Genomic DNA, 15,513 nt, shown 5'->3' with positions numbered 1-15,513 from the left:
GACAGAAAATCTATTTTTATTTTCCATCATTTTTTATTGGGAGGACCATTCACATCAAAAAATGATGTATCACAAGGCTATTCTCCTTTCCGAGCTCATAATTGGTGTGCTTACGGAACATTTCTGCAGACTTTAATTGCAAATAATAGATTTTTGCAGATTTATTGATCACCTATATAGAATTTAATCAAAATCTATATTTGTGCTATGGAATTAGCAACTAGATAAAGATAATTATTTTATATGGGACATTATAGATTTCATAAAAAAATCTGGAAAGTATTATGTTTCTTTTTAATTTCACAAGTTTCATTCCACAATAAATTAAGTGGTACTGATCACAAAACATCTACAGATATAGGACTATTTAGGCAATGTTATCCTGGTGCTTTAGTTTTGTAAGTGCTGTACTAGAAATCTAAAGTGGCATAGGCAGCCACCTATTTCTACCGGTATACAGCTATTCATGTCCATTCTGGGAGTCTGACAGAGCAAAATCTTCAAGTAAAACTTTTAGTAAGCATTTAGGGTTTAAAAAAAGGTTTTAGGACTTGACCCACATTTTCAAATTAATTTGGAGATAAAGTTTTAAAAAAGCTCTGCACGACCTAGAGTGCCTGAATTTTTAGAATCACTGATTATCAAATTCTTCCCTTACATGTAGGACGAGGAGTTACAGTTTTAAACCAAAAGACAGATTTATATTAGATATTGGAGGAAATCCTTCCCCATGGGGGTGGCAAGGCGCTGGCACGGGCTGCCCAGAGCAGCTGTGGGTGCCCCATCCCTGGCAGTGCCTGAGGCCAGGCTGGACGGGGCTGGGGGCACCCTGGGCTGGTGGCCGGTGTCCCTGCCTGTGGCAGGGGTTGGACTGGATGGTCTTTAACATCCCTTCCAACCCAAACCATTCGATTTTGATGTTTTTGACGAAAGTGGTTTTGACAGTTCGGTCTGGTAGTGCTCTTAAAGCTCTTTTTTTTTTTTTAAGCAGAGTAATGCCTCAACACTCAAAGTGTCTCCATGTTGGACACCTCACTCTCCGTGGAAGCCACAAACCACAGAGCCTGACCACAGGGCTGGACCACATCCACTCCTTCCCCCGACACTGGGGGCTGCCACCTACGCTGCTGCACCCCCAGCCCCCCTGCTCCAGCAGCAGTGAGGGGGTGAATCCCAGCAGAAGACACCACCCCTGTCATTTAGCTGCAGTCCAACAGGCACATGTGCCTGAGATCAGGTTCCTCCAATTTATTCCATTACGAGTTAAGCAGAGTCACTGAAGAAAATCATTAAGACCATTTTGCTGTCACATCACCTGCAAATGAGTAAACAATTTACTGGAGCGCTTTCCCCTCTGTGGAGGCTGGACCTGGCTCACATTTGTTATGTGCAGAAGCCCCTACACTCACCCACTGAAATAAAAATTCAAGCTGAACTTTGCACTTCTCATGGGAAACTTAAATCAGTGCTTTTCATTACAAATTAAATTTTAAGTGCCACCTTCCAAGTAGGTGTTTTGGTTTAAAAACTGGAAAGAAAAAGAAGACAAAGTCAAAATTAAATAAAACATCTTCTCTATCTTATAATTTTCTTTCATTCATAACACTGAAATTTGAATTCCACCATATATCGAAACAGCTTTTGAAATGCTGACTTGGAAGAAAAATTTTGTTCTGAATCAAGTCACTGGAGACCACAGAGCACTCAGAGTATCTCTTACACGAGTGTGTGTGCAAGGTGCAATGGTGCAATTGTGCAAACTGTTACATTTTATCCAGCTTTCTTGTGTGGAGAGAAGGAATAAAATAATTTCATTCAATTTGTATTAATTTTCGCTGTTCTGATCTAGATAATTAACACTGTTATATATAGTCTTGTATCTATTGGTTAAACAACAGTGTGTGTGAACTGGCATACTCACATGTAGCGTGTCTGTGTATATATATATACACACACAGACATATGGGAACATGCAGTAAATGAAATGTGAATCAGCTTAATGTGGAAGCCCCCATGAAATTCCTGCACATCAAACAGAAAACAATTAATAAAAAAACAGACAAGAAACAAGTCAGAGTTTAAAATCAGCACCCTGAATGCCCACAAAAAGGAACTGTCTATCAAAACCAACCTAATTAATACTTTTTGTTAGCTGTTCTAGGTCTTTGGCCATCAGCTAGTCCATTTTAAAAGAACATTTCTATCATTTGTTTTTGTTGAGCACTTATTTTCATACACACTAAAACCTCCAAGTGATGTAGTTTCTCCTTCAAATGCAAATCCTCTGTAAAACAGAAAAGAAAACCTTCCTTTAAAGCAGCATGGTATGTGTATGCAGCTGACCACATGGCTCCAGATGTTTACAGCAGGCTGCTGTTTGTGTCTGGACTCACATTAGCAGGACAAATTTAATGGCATATTCTGGCAACTGGTTGAAGCGCTATTATATTTCATTACATAAAACAATTTTTTTAAGGCTGCGGGATACACACCACCCAAACCTGAAAGGTATCTCTGAGTTGAGCACCATTACTGAAGGTGGAACCTGCCCATTGCCCTGGCACTCACCTCTGCTGCGGAACTGGCTTTGTGGAATCGCTTAGGGATCACTTCCCTAGTGTCCAGGATATTAAATCGGAGGTCAGTGCTAAGCTTTTTGCAAAAGTCACGAGTGCCTATGTTTCACAGTGGACTAATGACAACCAAGTATTGTGGATTTTAGATTTCATAAAATCTCCATGAAAGGGACAGCTGGCAGGCACTGCAATGGAAGAAGAAGGGAAAAGAAAATCTAAAAGGCTCCAGCACAGATGAGAATAACGAAGTGCGAACAGTTACATATACAGTTACTGGAATGGCATTTGAAGCAGTGGTCCATCTCACAGGTATTTTTACTATTACATTTACCATGGGTATTACAGCAGTGCCCTGAGAGTAAGAACACAGCCCTGCTGCACTGGGAGCTGCACAGAGCCCTGCCCTCAGCAGAGGTGTGTTCCCATTGCCACCTTCCCTTGCTTCTGAAGCACTGCTGGGATCTGATTTACAGGGGAAAACGGCACAAAACTGTTACACATAGTCCAAAACTCCAAAGTTATAATTTTTCAAGGTATTTCCCAGTCACTGCCCAGTGACCTGGGAAATTGGATTAAGCAACTCTGGATCAAGCACTCTGGTTCCTCACGGGCTACCTTGGTCCAGCAGCCGCCTGTGCTAAATGGTGCAGGTGCATATGCAGACATCTTCTTCTCAAGCCACGAACAAGCTGGTCTTTGCCCTGAGCCCCCCTCCAGCCATCCTGCACACCCATGTCAGCACCCTGGTGCTGCCACCTCGCCCCTTCCCCACAGAGCAGGGTCTGGCTCTCACAGGAGTGGTTTTAAGAAGAGCAGAAGCATCCTTTCCACCATTTTTTTCCAACTAAAAAGTAATTTTAAAAGTCTTAATACAAAGCCTAGTAATCACAGGTAAAAATGGATCTCCTTTGGAAAGGAGACAAATTCTGGTGATTCATTTTGAAACTTTATTGCAGAAATAAGCTTCTAGCCTGTCATAATCACGTGCATAGCATTAGCTGCTACTGCTAATGACATTCTCTTGTCATCAAGTCACCGTCACTTTTGGGACAAAATACCATGTGCTCCAGTAAAATTAGTGGGGACTATGGAAATACAAAAACATAGATTATTGGGCTTGATTACCTTTTATAATAATATATTATTATTCTATTGATAAAGTTCAGTATTATCAAAATCTTAAAGATTCATTCTACTAGCAAAATTCAGTACCATCAAAATCTTGGAAATTCATAATTCCAGCAGTGCCCAGGACCGACAGTTCATCACAAGGCAATTGCATTTGCTGAGCCTTCACTCGGTGCCTTTTGACTCTGAGCCGTTATTGTGTGTCATGATCCAATGGAAATCCACATAATGAGGCAGCTGCAGACTTGCTTGAAGGCTCTAGCAACCGTTTTAGCACGTTCCTTTTAAATGACAGAAGGTAAAGATAAGCTGCTGATCCCCACCATATTTCCAAGAGATGTGCAGAGGTAGACAAAGGTCAAACGAGCTGTGGCTTGGATGTTTTTGAGCAGATAGTGCTGCCCTTTGGGGCCAGCCGCTGTGACCAGGCAAGACCAGAACAACCTGCCAAGGTCCCATCAGTCTCCTGATCTGAGGAAAAGCAAAAGAACAACTGAAAGAACAAACTGTTCTTGTAATCAGGGCCATCTTCACCAAAATTGGGGGTTTGGGGGAATGTTAATGCTGGTGACATTACACTAACGCCCCTAGAGCAGCTCTGGGCTCCTGCTCAGGTAAGCAAGCAGAAAATAAAATCCAGTTAAAACAGCCTGTGCAAATCAGGAACTGGGTCCTGGACCTACAGTGGTCTTTTTTCTTTCCTTTCTTTCAAGTGAGCTGTGGGTCTGTTATTTGGTAGTGATGTTTGCTTGGTGAATTTTGACATATCACATATCGGAAAGGAAATCTTTACATTCTGAGACTAACAAATAGGAAAATCAAATTGGTTAATGCAAGAATCCTTCCATCTTCCCTCCCTCCAATTTTAATAGGGGATAAATATTTGCAGAGAAAGGGTGCTGTCTGGAGCTGCGTTTATCTCCTTAACCCCATGGCACCAATGCAATATGCGCTGAGGACACACACTGGTGGAGATGCTATCGTAAAGCCCTAGCCCAGAAGCCTCTTCTCTGGGCTGGGCAGATTAATTGTCACTATGGCACTCATGTTCTGCATTGTGGTTTTGGGTGTTACTGTCACCCACCTAGGGCCTCAGATAAGAGTGAAAACCCAGCGCCACCTGTCAAAGTGTGTAATATCCCTTCAATATGCTTGACCTGATGATCTCAGCATGGCTGTGGAAGACGGCTGCAGCTGGCAGGTGCTTTCTGGAAAAGCACAGCCTATTTCCTTACTGTTTTTCCACACTGCTACATCTGGTGTTAAATGTGGATGACAGGACTTGGGAAGTCCCAAAGGCTCGTGTCATGTATTCATGGTTTAAAACAGTTATGTTGTTGGTACTTACTCTTTGAAAGGACTGAGTGGTAACAGGTCACAGCACACCGATGGCACGCACACACACAGGCTCAAACCAGGTATCATCAAATGTATCAGCCAACAACCGGAGGGCTGCAAACCAGGTGCAAGTGCTAGATAATGAGTTCCAAAACTGTGTTAAAGTACTGGGGGGATAAGAAGGGATGAGGAGGGATGAGGAGGGATGAGGAGGGGTGAGTGAGGAGCACCCTTACAAGGACATACATCAATAAGCATACCTGTCACAAGAGAATTCGGAGCTCCTGGCTTTCCCCTTGTCTTTTAAGTTGGAAATTTTTTTGCTACACTTTTTTGCCTCTTCAGAAAAAATAAGTTAAACCAGTTCATAGCAGTAACTACATCCCCTTTCTTCCATTTCTTTTCCAAAAGACATATTTTACAAATAGAGTTTGACTTCATTTGAAATCATCTCCTAATAGATTTCAGAGAAAATTCAATAATTTTCTTTTATCCTGAAGTGACTCAGTGATGGAAAATAGATGTTAAAAAAAAAAAAAAAAAGAACAATATATTTATCTGCTCTTGCACTTCCTTTGCTTTCATTTGCATATAAGCTGTTTGGCTAAATGGTGGGATAGGGAGAATGTGAACACTGCTCTCTCCTTGTTCTGATGATGTAATGACAAAGGGAGGATTATTTCTTAATTTTCAGTGTGTTAAGTGGGTAATTATTGTCCAATTAGACTTGCTATTAACCTCTCTGTATCTCATTTTGCCATCCATAAAATGAGAATAACAGCACTTACCACCCTCACTGGGATATTGTGGAGATTTATTAGTTAATGTACATACAGCACAATGAAAATGAAAAGCACTGCACATTAGCTGGAGCAGAATTATTAATAATAAATTGTTATTAGCTTTGTTAGCATGGCTGTAACTCTGGAAACATGGTGTGTCATTTGATGTCCAGCAATAGGTTGCCTCCCTAAGGGTTTCTCTTGTGAGCCTTGAATCTTAAGCTTAAGTAGACGGAGAATCTAGAAATTTGGATCTAGTAAAATGAAAAAAAACAATTTTAATTGCTGCAGAGATTAATGTACCTTTTTTGTAAGTACAAACCAAAAAAAAAAATCAGAAAAAAAAAATCTTCTAAAAGAAAAATTAGTTAGCTGGGAAAAAAAAAAATCTTAAACTCTTCCTCACCAAACCCATTGTGCTTGAGCAAATACCTTGTGTCACATCCTGTCCGTGATGTTCTGGTTCTTTAGAAGAAAGCTTTAAGGGGATGGAAGAGACATCTGGAGAGGTAACCTGCCTCAGGGGCGACAATGGGACCAGAGTTGGTCACTCAACAGCAGAAACGTGTCCTGCTGCAGCTGTACGAACAGGAGCGAAGGACAGAGAGGAGAAGGGACAGGGGCAGCAATCAGGTACTGCAGAATTACTAGTAACATCCTGGAGACACAGCTGGTGGTTTTACTGGTGGAAGGCTCCCTTAACATCCATCCTTGTCTCCTGCCACTGTGTATATATCTCCTTTCCACTTGTGCTGAAATGAACTGAAACCTGCAAATTTTTTTGATTTACCACAGGGATTCCACCAAATCTGGGAAACTCCTACATCAGAACAATGTTCCCTCACAGATGCTTTGGAGACAAGGTCTGTGACAGTACCTGTGGCCACAGGCATTGACGGGGTTATCGGAGGAACCTTTTGGTTTAGCACACTGCTTTAAGCAGCTTTAGAAGCAAAGCTGCTTGGGCCATGATCAATTAACTAAGTTCCATAACTACAAGTCCAGTGCTAATTCACAAACAATCTCAGAAATTGTGTGTGTGTGGAACAAGAAATCTTAGATGTTGGTTAAAGTAATCTCTTCTAAAATTTTATCCCAATTGTATTATACTTTCTCCAGATGGCTGTTTTTGATGGATCGGGAAAACCCCAACATCCTCTGGCAGATGCGTGGCGATGCCAGCAGTGCTGCCCAGGCACCAGCTGTGGCCTCGTCCCTGCTCCGTCCTGGCACCCCAAGGTCCAGCTGTCACATCAATTGCTTAATGCCTGTGTACCAGACCAGAGGTGGATGACCAGTAATCTTTGATTCGAGGAAAAGTTGCCTACAGGCACATGGTCCCCCACTCAGCTAACTGCTCTTTCTCCTACCTTCATGGTGATCAGCACCCTACGGCACTGCTGGGGCAGGGACCCACGGCCCCCGACCGAAACATGACCACGAGGACGTGGGCACCTGCGGGGTGTCCAGGTGGGGCTGGTCAGGTACCATGGAGAGCAGCATGGGACCAGCTGTGCTGTTACTCTCTAGGCTGTAAAAAATTGAAACAAAAATAGTAATTTAAAAAGCTGTAGTATTTGGCCAGAGCTTGCGGTCAACAGTGCAGCCTCCAGACAAGAGCAGCTCACAGCCTGAGGTGCCTCTGCCTTGCGCCTGTGGCCTCCTGCTGCGAACGGCCCGTTACCGACCCGCAGGCCGGGGCAGAGCCACAGGGACCCCGTAACGGGACCCGTACGGTGTTCCAAACCCAGCTGTCTTCTGTTTCACTGGTGGAACCCAGAGTTACACACCGCTCCTGTGGCTGCAGCTGCCACTGGGAGCAGGTCAGGCTGTTTCTGGGGCTGCCAGGATGCGCTTCCTGGCCTGGAGCGGCACCACCGGGGTCTCGGCTGGTGACTGGGACACGGGAACTGCTGAGTCCAGTCCTGTGCGGGTCTCTCAAGGACTGGAGCTGCTGGTCTGCAGAGCACAGTGATGGCCCCTACAGCCTGTCAAGAGTTCTGTTGGGCAGCACGAGTCTGTGCTGCTGTCTGAGAGACTATGACTTTATGTCAGTCAGGGATAATTTAATTAAAGACTATACTAACCGATGCATGGGAACGTACCAGTAATGAGTGTATTTTATCCACTAAGGAACAAGTACATTTTCAGAAACACTCTTTCTTCAGCTCACTTCTCATTTAAACATTTGGATGGTTTCCAGTAGCTTGCTGTTGCTCCTTCTCCCATCTGTCCCACTGTGAAATACAAAACATCATTCTGCTCGTGTATATATGTGTGCATACATGCATACAACATATACATTCATATATAAACCAAAAATGATGTTATACCTTCAGTCATACCATCTGATACATCTCAGGCATGTGAAAGCAGCAGCTGGTTCCTCAGTGCCAGCGCCAGGGCAGAGTCAGGTGCACATTCAACCTGAAGCCAATGTGGGATATCGAGGTATAGCCGCAGGAGAGGGGATGCCTTGTCCCTAATATCAAGTTGTACTGCTTTACTGATAAAAATTCCTGGGCTATGCCCCAAAACTGTGGCCACTAATTGAAAATTCGGTGGCTTTTTCCTTCCTACATACTGTGAATAGTTGGAATTTCAACCAGCCACACAAACACCCAAATAGTATTTTCTTTTTGAATAAACACAGAAAAAATGAATATTACCTGGGGTACTTGTCAGCTTTGTCTAGCCCAAAGAGAACTATCAATCTGACTTGTGGTTCATAGTCTCTAAAGAAAGTGGTGACTGAATAACTCTCATGATTGTCCTACCAACAAATCACTTCTAACAAAAAGATCTATGGATACCAAACTGCAGCACAACTGCTTCTCCAACACAGGAGATTAATATGGTGACGTATGTAGGTGTAGCAATAATGTGTTAATGAGTTATTGATTTTTTTTAATTAAACTTCACTGGTATCATATTTTCAATCTAAATGAATGCATCATTAAAGTAATTAATAGCATGGTGATAATGGGAACTGTCTGAAATTGCAATTAATCAGTGGTGCACAGTCCTCCTGTAGCACCCTGTAAGGCAGACCAGGAGCCTCGGCAGTGACACTGTACCTGTCCCTGATGGATGCTGTAAGGAACCGGTACAGCAGAGCTACAGGCACGGGGAGCTGGGCTGCGCGGTGCCTGCTGCTTGCACAGCCGCCGTCCATCTGTCACCAGGTGCCTCACTGCTGGGGTGCTTGCAGGCATGCTGGGAATTAGCAACAATGTAATCACTAAACAAACACACACACACACAAAAATCATCAAAAAACCAAACCACGAACAAACAAACAAACAAAAAAACCCTCCCCAAAATAAAAAAAAAAATATAATTAAACCCAGAGACAAATCCAAACATTCCAGACCACTTGATTGAAGCCATGCTCCAGAGCTCAGCCTGAGCAGCCCGTAACCGAATGGATGAACCTTTTCCTAGTGGTACCAAGACACATTGCTCTAGGTTTTTTTGAGTTGCTTCTGTTCTTTTCTGTTTTCAAAGCATCCCCGTCCCCATGGAGGCCAGACGTGTGTGAGCTGAGCTGACACCCAGCCCTGGAAGGATGCTGCATGGTCAGCAGGCACTGCGTGCCCATCTCCTGCTGTCCTGCCTTCCCCTTCAAGCTAAGAATGAGCAATCACCATTCATACAGCACTTAATTTAAGAAATTGGATTTTTCTCCTGCTGATCAGTCATATTTGAAAAGCATCCTGGCTGAGCCATTGCAGAGTTAGCTCTTCTCCTCCTACACACACCAAAACCAACCTCAACTTGTGCGATGTGAAAATGGCATATTAATTTAGCAGTTCTAGCTTTGCAAATAGTTGCTTAGGACAGAACACATAAATGAGTAAACACATTTGAAAGCTTGGTATTTTTAAGCACAGCATTAAAAAAAAAAATCAAACTCACATATACTATGTTACACAAAGTATAAATAATAATAAATAAAAAAAAATACTTAACTGTGATCATAATTACAGAACAATTCCTGAAACTGAGGAGACATTTTCACAGCTGAAACAGAGTGTTCAGGTAGAATATTTTTTTTTAAGATACTTTTTTTCTTATAAATAAAAAGCATCTAATTTTCTCAGAATAAGAAAGTCTATTTAAGCTGTCATCCTTGGGCTGGGAATGGGGCTACAGATGTGGTCACTGATGCTCAAGTTCTAGCCCTTCCACAGCTTCCACGTATTTTAACATAAAACCTCACCAGCTATTTTTAGCCTGAACTGATTTTGTGTGATCATATCTGTCTGTGGCAAAAACACAATATCAGACTCACCCTTACGAAAGTTATGACTTTCTGTAACTTTTTCCAGGACTTGTTCTGCCCTTTTAACCCTGGAAGAACGGTGCGATAAATTCTGAATTCTCCTGCTATAAACCAAAGGAAGAAATGTCCCAGCTGAAAATGAGAGCTAGAGAGCAGGACTCTCTCATAGCTTACCCCATCTTCTTGATGAAGACACCTGACTTACCTGTCCTTGCTGTGTGACGGCATCGGACCCACCGCAGAACCATGTAACTGGATTAATCTGATGCCAACGAGGCTGGTAGCTCGCTGGAGGCAGGGAACGGACAAGGGACAGGGGAAAAAACCTGAGTGATTCTTAGGGGTTCATATAGAACTCAGCTTAAAAGCTCTTTTATTTAAACAAGTTGCCACTGCTAACAACATTATGTCCTTCTCTTGTCTTATTTTAAAAGAAGTGCTTCCTTTAGGGCTAATTAAGCTGATGAATAACACTTCCAAAGACTGAGCAGTTTAACTGATCACAACGCAGTGATGCTGGGGACCCTGGAGAGGACCAATTGCTGCTGTGCACAGCTGGGAAAATTACTGTGCCCCCTCTGTATCAGGACACGGAACGAGAGAAAAATAATACCTCATTAATCTTCCTAACGAACCTCTTCCAAACAAGATAATTCACAATTTTATGGGACACATGGGGTTGCTGTGGAGATTTTCTAAGCTGCCTACCAAACTGCAAATCGAAGCGCACAAAACCAAAAGCCAGCTGACAGCAGTAACATGGCAAACCTACCTGCGGTCTTCCCCTCCTTCGAGTTAGCAACACCACCTCAGAACCAGGGATGGGATAGACATGCCTGTGGAGAGGTATGTTTAGCTTTCATGATTACTGGATAGAGGATGCAGTCCAAGCAGCACAAACTGATAAATGGGAGAAATAAAGCGTTCTGAGTCAGGAGCTGGGGTACCTGTACCGGCACTGGGCATCTCCGGAAAAATCTCTTTGCTCCGCTGGTCATGCTGCTGTTCACCAGCTGAGCACAGCTGTCCTTGACCACCTCTGGAACGTGAGAGCAAAAGGTACTGAAACAATCCTGCCTATGCTTCACTTTTCTACGTAGAAGGAAGATGGTGCCTTACATCCTCCCTAGGCATGAGACACAGACTCTGTTTAAAATTTGAAATTAATTACTCTAGATGTAGTACTGTTAATCTCACAACATCACAATCATCTTCTTAATGTTCACAATTCAAGATTGAGGTCCCAACCTTTAACGGTATTTGTATGTTTATTACTTGCTCAATAGGACTTATCATTATCTTTGAAGATTTGGATTTAAGTGTGTTGCAGTCCCTAATAGGAAAATGCTTCACCACAGTACAGAGGTACACTGACTCTTTAAATCTTCTACGGGCTTTCAGTGGAATCCCAGATCTATAGTGTTTCAGAGTCCATCTGGTACCTTTCCTACTTTGTTACTGAGTTTTGGGAAAATTCCGATAAAAATCTCAATACTAAATGGTACAGCAAATCCTCAGGCATCCATGGTTTTTTGTATTTCGAAATAAATAACATTATTAACGCAAGCATCCTTAGGAAAAAGAAGCCATCAGGCAATATCTGCATGGGAATTTCCTTCCTAGACAAAACCAGGAACCTTTATCACTGAAGGCTCTGATGCGTGCAAATAGAACTTTTTTTTGGCAGGTCCATTGGATATTTTAAGAGTGAACGTGAGTGCCTTGGTGGGGCAGGTATACATTTAAAGGTTTAAAGTCACAGTTCCTCTTGATGCAGGCCATGTAATGCTCCAAAGTCTGCAGCTTTGGGACAGCCTTATTCCTATTCCACAGGCAACAGCACTGAGCAATCACAGATGGTGGTACAGCAGTTCACGAGACACTCATGGATTTCTCGTAGTCCATTGTGACCCTAAATCGTACAAATTCACATTTGCATGTTAAGCTTTTTTACAGCCTAGGTAGTCTCACAGGACTAAATAAGGATAAAGCGACATCAAGTTGTGTTTCTTTTTTCTTTTTCCATAATGGAAATATAGCTATTATCAGACCAACATGACATTAAGTAAATGATACTATTGCAAATATCCACCAATTTCCATAATGTTTCAATGCCGTATTTCCATAATTTCATACACTCCTCTCTTTCCTTTTTATTTAATGCTGTTTCTTTCAGACAAGAGCTCAGAGCCCATGATCATTTGTGCGTGCTAGAGACATCAGTGAATGCAGAGAGGAGGTGGAAAACCCCACCTTTGAGTTTCCTGCGATCCAGAGGCTTTATCTTTAAATCCAAACTTGAGGCAGCTTTGCTGAACTCATCTACCAGCTGCTCATCTGCGTGTGCCAAAGCACTGACCATTTCTGTAATTTAGTGTAGCCTGAGAATTATTCCATTCTGTGCATTTCCAATTTATGTATGCACTTCAGCAGAGCTATCGGAGCCCAGGGAAAGCTCCATATGGCAACCCAGAACCCTTTATTTAAGGAAGCTCACCAGGGCCATGAGGCGTGTGGAGCTGCCTCTGCTCGTCTGGAGCTGCTCTCGCTGCTTGCCTTGCACCAGGCTTGTGTGGCTCTGACCATGCCTGGGAGAGCAAGGGAACGCCATGCTCCTCCTGCAAGGTCTTGGGCAATATGGGGAGAATCCTGCCTTTAGCAGAGATCGCAGAAATATGTGACAACCATTTCACAGTAGTCTGAGTGTTATCAGAGCCACTCAGACTTCATACAGTGCATCTTATGGAAACTCCTAAAGAGCAGCCAAAATCTTTGTTCCATACACGAATCTCTTAACCATGAGCTCCCTTCCACAGTGTTATTTGAAGGGTTAAGGCAATGAATGAAGTTACCACTTCTTTTGCCTATGAACACAGTATTGAAAGCAGTACCTTTGAAAAGCACTTAGAAAAGATTTGAAACTGAAGCCTGCTTCTTGTTCAGTCTTTCATTTCTTTAAAATTGCTTTCCAACATGAGAAGGTCCACAGAGACAAAGCTCTTCCTCTTTTCTACGACACTGCACTCCTTGGACACAGAGCACTGCAGAGACCGAGGGTGGTGAGAAACTCAGCTCTGGGTTGGCGTTGGCGTTGATTTTCTAGCCCCCAAATGGCATCACCAGTCACTGATATCTAGCATTAATGAATTAAGTTTATCTTTGTTTGTTTCAATACTGTCACCCCCCTCCTACCTCTCCCCTAACATAATCTTGTTATCTTTGGATCTTGCATGGTTTTTTAATTATCATTATTATTTATATAGCACGATACATGCAGACAAATTTAATCATGTTGTTTACATGAGCTAACCTGATAGACTAATGGAGAAATTATGTATTTTGTTCCCACTGTTGGCACAAATGCAATTTCTTTCCTCACTCTCATTAACACAGTTAGTTTTGTAAAAGTCTGATGGTGCTGGAGGAGGAAGTGTTTCCTTCGAAGGAGGTAAACCATAAACAAACAAAAGTTCCTCCCACCCTAATAGCTCGGGCAAAAGTCATGCAGAAAGGCAAAAAGAAATTACTGAACATACACAAAAATTATGAAACCCAACCCTTCTGCAACATAAAGAAAAGAACAGTAAAAAGAGGTGATGGCCAGAATAGGTATTCATCAGTGTATGAGATGGAAGAGCACACAAGAGCAATCTAGAGGATAGGTTAGAAAAAAAACCTAAAGGTTTTAAACAAAATATAAACCTACACCCCAGAATAGGCAAGGAAAGAAAAGGAAAAGAGCAAAACTTAAGTCATTCTTGCTGACTTAGAAAGTCATATGAAAGGTCTCTTGCTGCTTGAACAGATGGGTCTAAAATTGTTCTCTGTCAGCAGAAACATCACAGACTGTATTTGCCTGGAAGGGACAAACCCTGGCTGAGAGGTGTAAAAGGAGAAATGCCACACCAGTACTTAGATTGAGCACGCCTCTGTGCAGGCAGAGTGCAGCTGATGTGCCTTATGCAGAGACACTTTATCTCTCCTTCTCCTTTTCTGGCCAACCCTTGTACAATTTATCAGTTACTTCTGCTGATGCACAGATTCAAGGAACACTGGAGCCAAAAATTAAGTAGAACAAAGACCCCTCCCCTAATCTTCCAGCTCATTTTTTGAAAATATCTTACAATTTTCTATGTAAAAGGTGTATTCAGCCATCAGAAAAGGAAGAGCAGATTCTGACCATGTGTGGGGTCAGCACTGACTTTCAGAACAGCCCTGGCCACTCCAGTGGCTGGCAGCCAGGGCCATCTAGTGCTCAGTGGTGGCTACCATGCAAACATCTGCGGAAAAAATTGGCTCCACCTCTCAAGATTTGTACCTCTATGCTGTATACTGTGGACTTGAAGATACCTTTGATAAATACTTATGTTTCTGTATATTTACATTTTCCTTGGAAATCTTTCAATTTGAGGCACTTTAATCAATTCTCTAGTGGAACATCAAGAGGAGGTTTTGCCTAGCTTGTAAAACTGAGTACAGAAACCGAACTGTTCTGAAATTGCCCATGCAGAAAATCTCATTAGAGCACAGCTTTCCAAAAGTACAAGGTATCTACCAAACTTCATCCTTTTATTTTCTGTACAGCAATGGAATAATTAGGCAGTTCTGGTGGTTCCCTAGAAAAAGAAGAGATACATGGCTACTGTGACACAAATAAAGATGACTAAGACATAGCTGCAACTGGAAAACAAATCCTTGTTCAGGTACATCTTTAATGTGCTGCCAGTAACAATGGGTATCATCACACAAAGGTACTGAAGACTTTAAAAGGAGACATATCAATTCAGTGAATGATTTCACATCAACACACTTGGACACATTTGAAATCAAGAAAAATTTAGCCAAGTATTGGCTGTTACTGTTGCGAGCAGCTGACTTCACTCCTGCATCTCTTGAGGGACAGCAGAATCCCAGTAAGTTTATGGAATAAATTGCATTAGATGATGAACAATTGAATGAAAAAAAGGCTGAAACACCTTTCTCAATAGGTATTTAAAAAGTTTTTGTGTATCAGAGATGATTTCACCTCCTCTGAACCCAGGGAAAGCTGTGCAGGTGTGACAGCAATCATCCTCACATTCTGTCTACAGATGCGGTCAGGACATTGCTGACCAACGCACATTGAACGAAACTATACCATGCCTTGACATATGCTTGCCAACATGTCTCTGCAGCCAGCACAGTGAGCTCCACTGCCAACAGACCCCTGGGTTCCACATGTACACAGCCGTTGCATATAGCATCTACCACTCACCCACCAAAGTCTCAATCAAAACTCTGCATGTCCGAAGGGGGTCATACAGCCAGCCAGTGACCTGCTCACCTGTGGCAATCCCTTCCCAAGAAACAGCTGCTCCCTTGCCAGCTTCTCACTCATCATTCTTGGGAGAACTACAAAATACCT

At 42.5% G+C, this 15,513-nt stretch overlaps 1 long non-coding RNA gene across 4 annotated transcripts in view; it reads right to left on the bottom strand.

Moving 5' to 3' along the window:
* LOC308068122 overlaps positions 1–15,513 on the bottom strand; it is a 38,570-nt gene that overhangs the window by 22,658 nt on the left and 399 nt on the right. The window contains exons 2-3 of one of the 4 annotated variants that reach the window (XR_013929865.1): positions 15,433–15,513; positions 1–11,148 (exon numbers count right to left, since the gene is read on the bottom strand). The exon at positions 1–11,148 is cut by the window's left edge and continues 14,541 nt beyond it. This is a non-coding gene — a long non-coding RNA (uncharacterized lncRNA). The other 3 variants (XR_013929866.1, XR_013929867.1, XR_013929864.1) reach the window with 3 other exon arrangements.

This window comes from Falco punctatus (genome assembly GCF_963210335.1).
Source record: "Falco punctatus genome assembly, chromosome: 8".
NCBI classification, from domain to species: domain Eukaryota; kingdom Metazoa; phylum Chordata; class Aves; order Falconiformes; family Falconidae; genus Falco; species Falco punctatus.
Note: the sequence above shows the minus strand (reverse complement) of the source record. Positions and strands in the feature narration are given on the sequence as shown.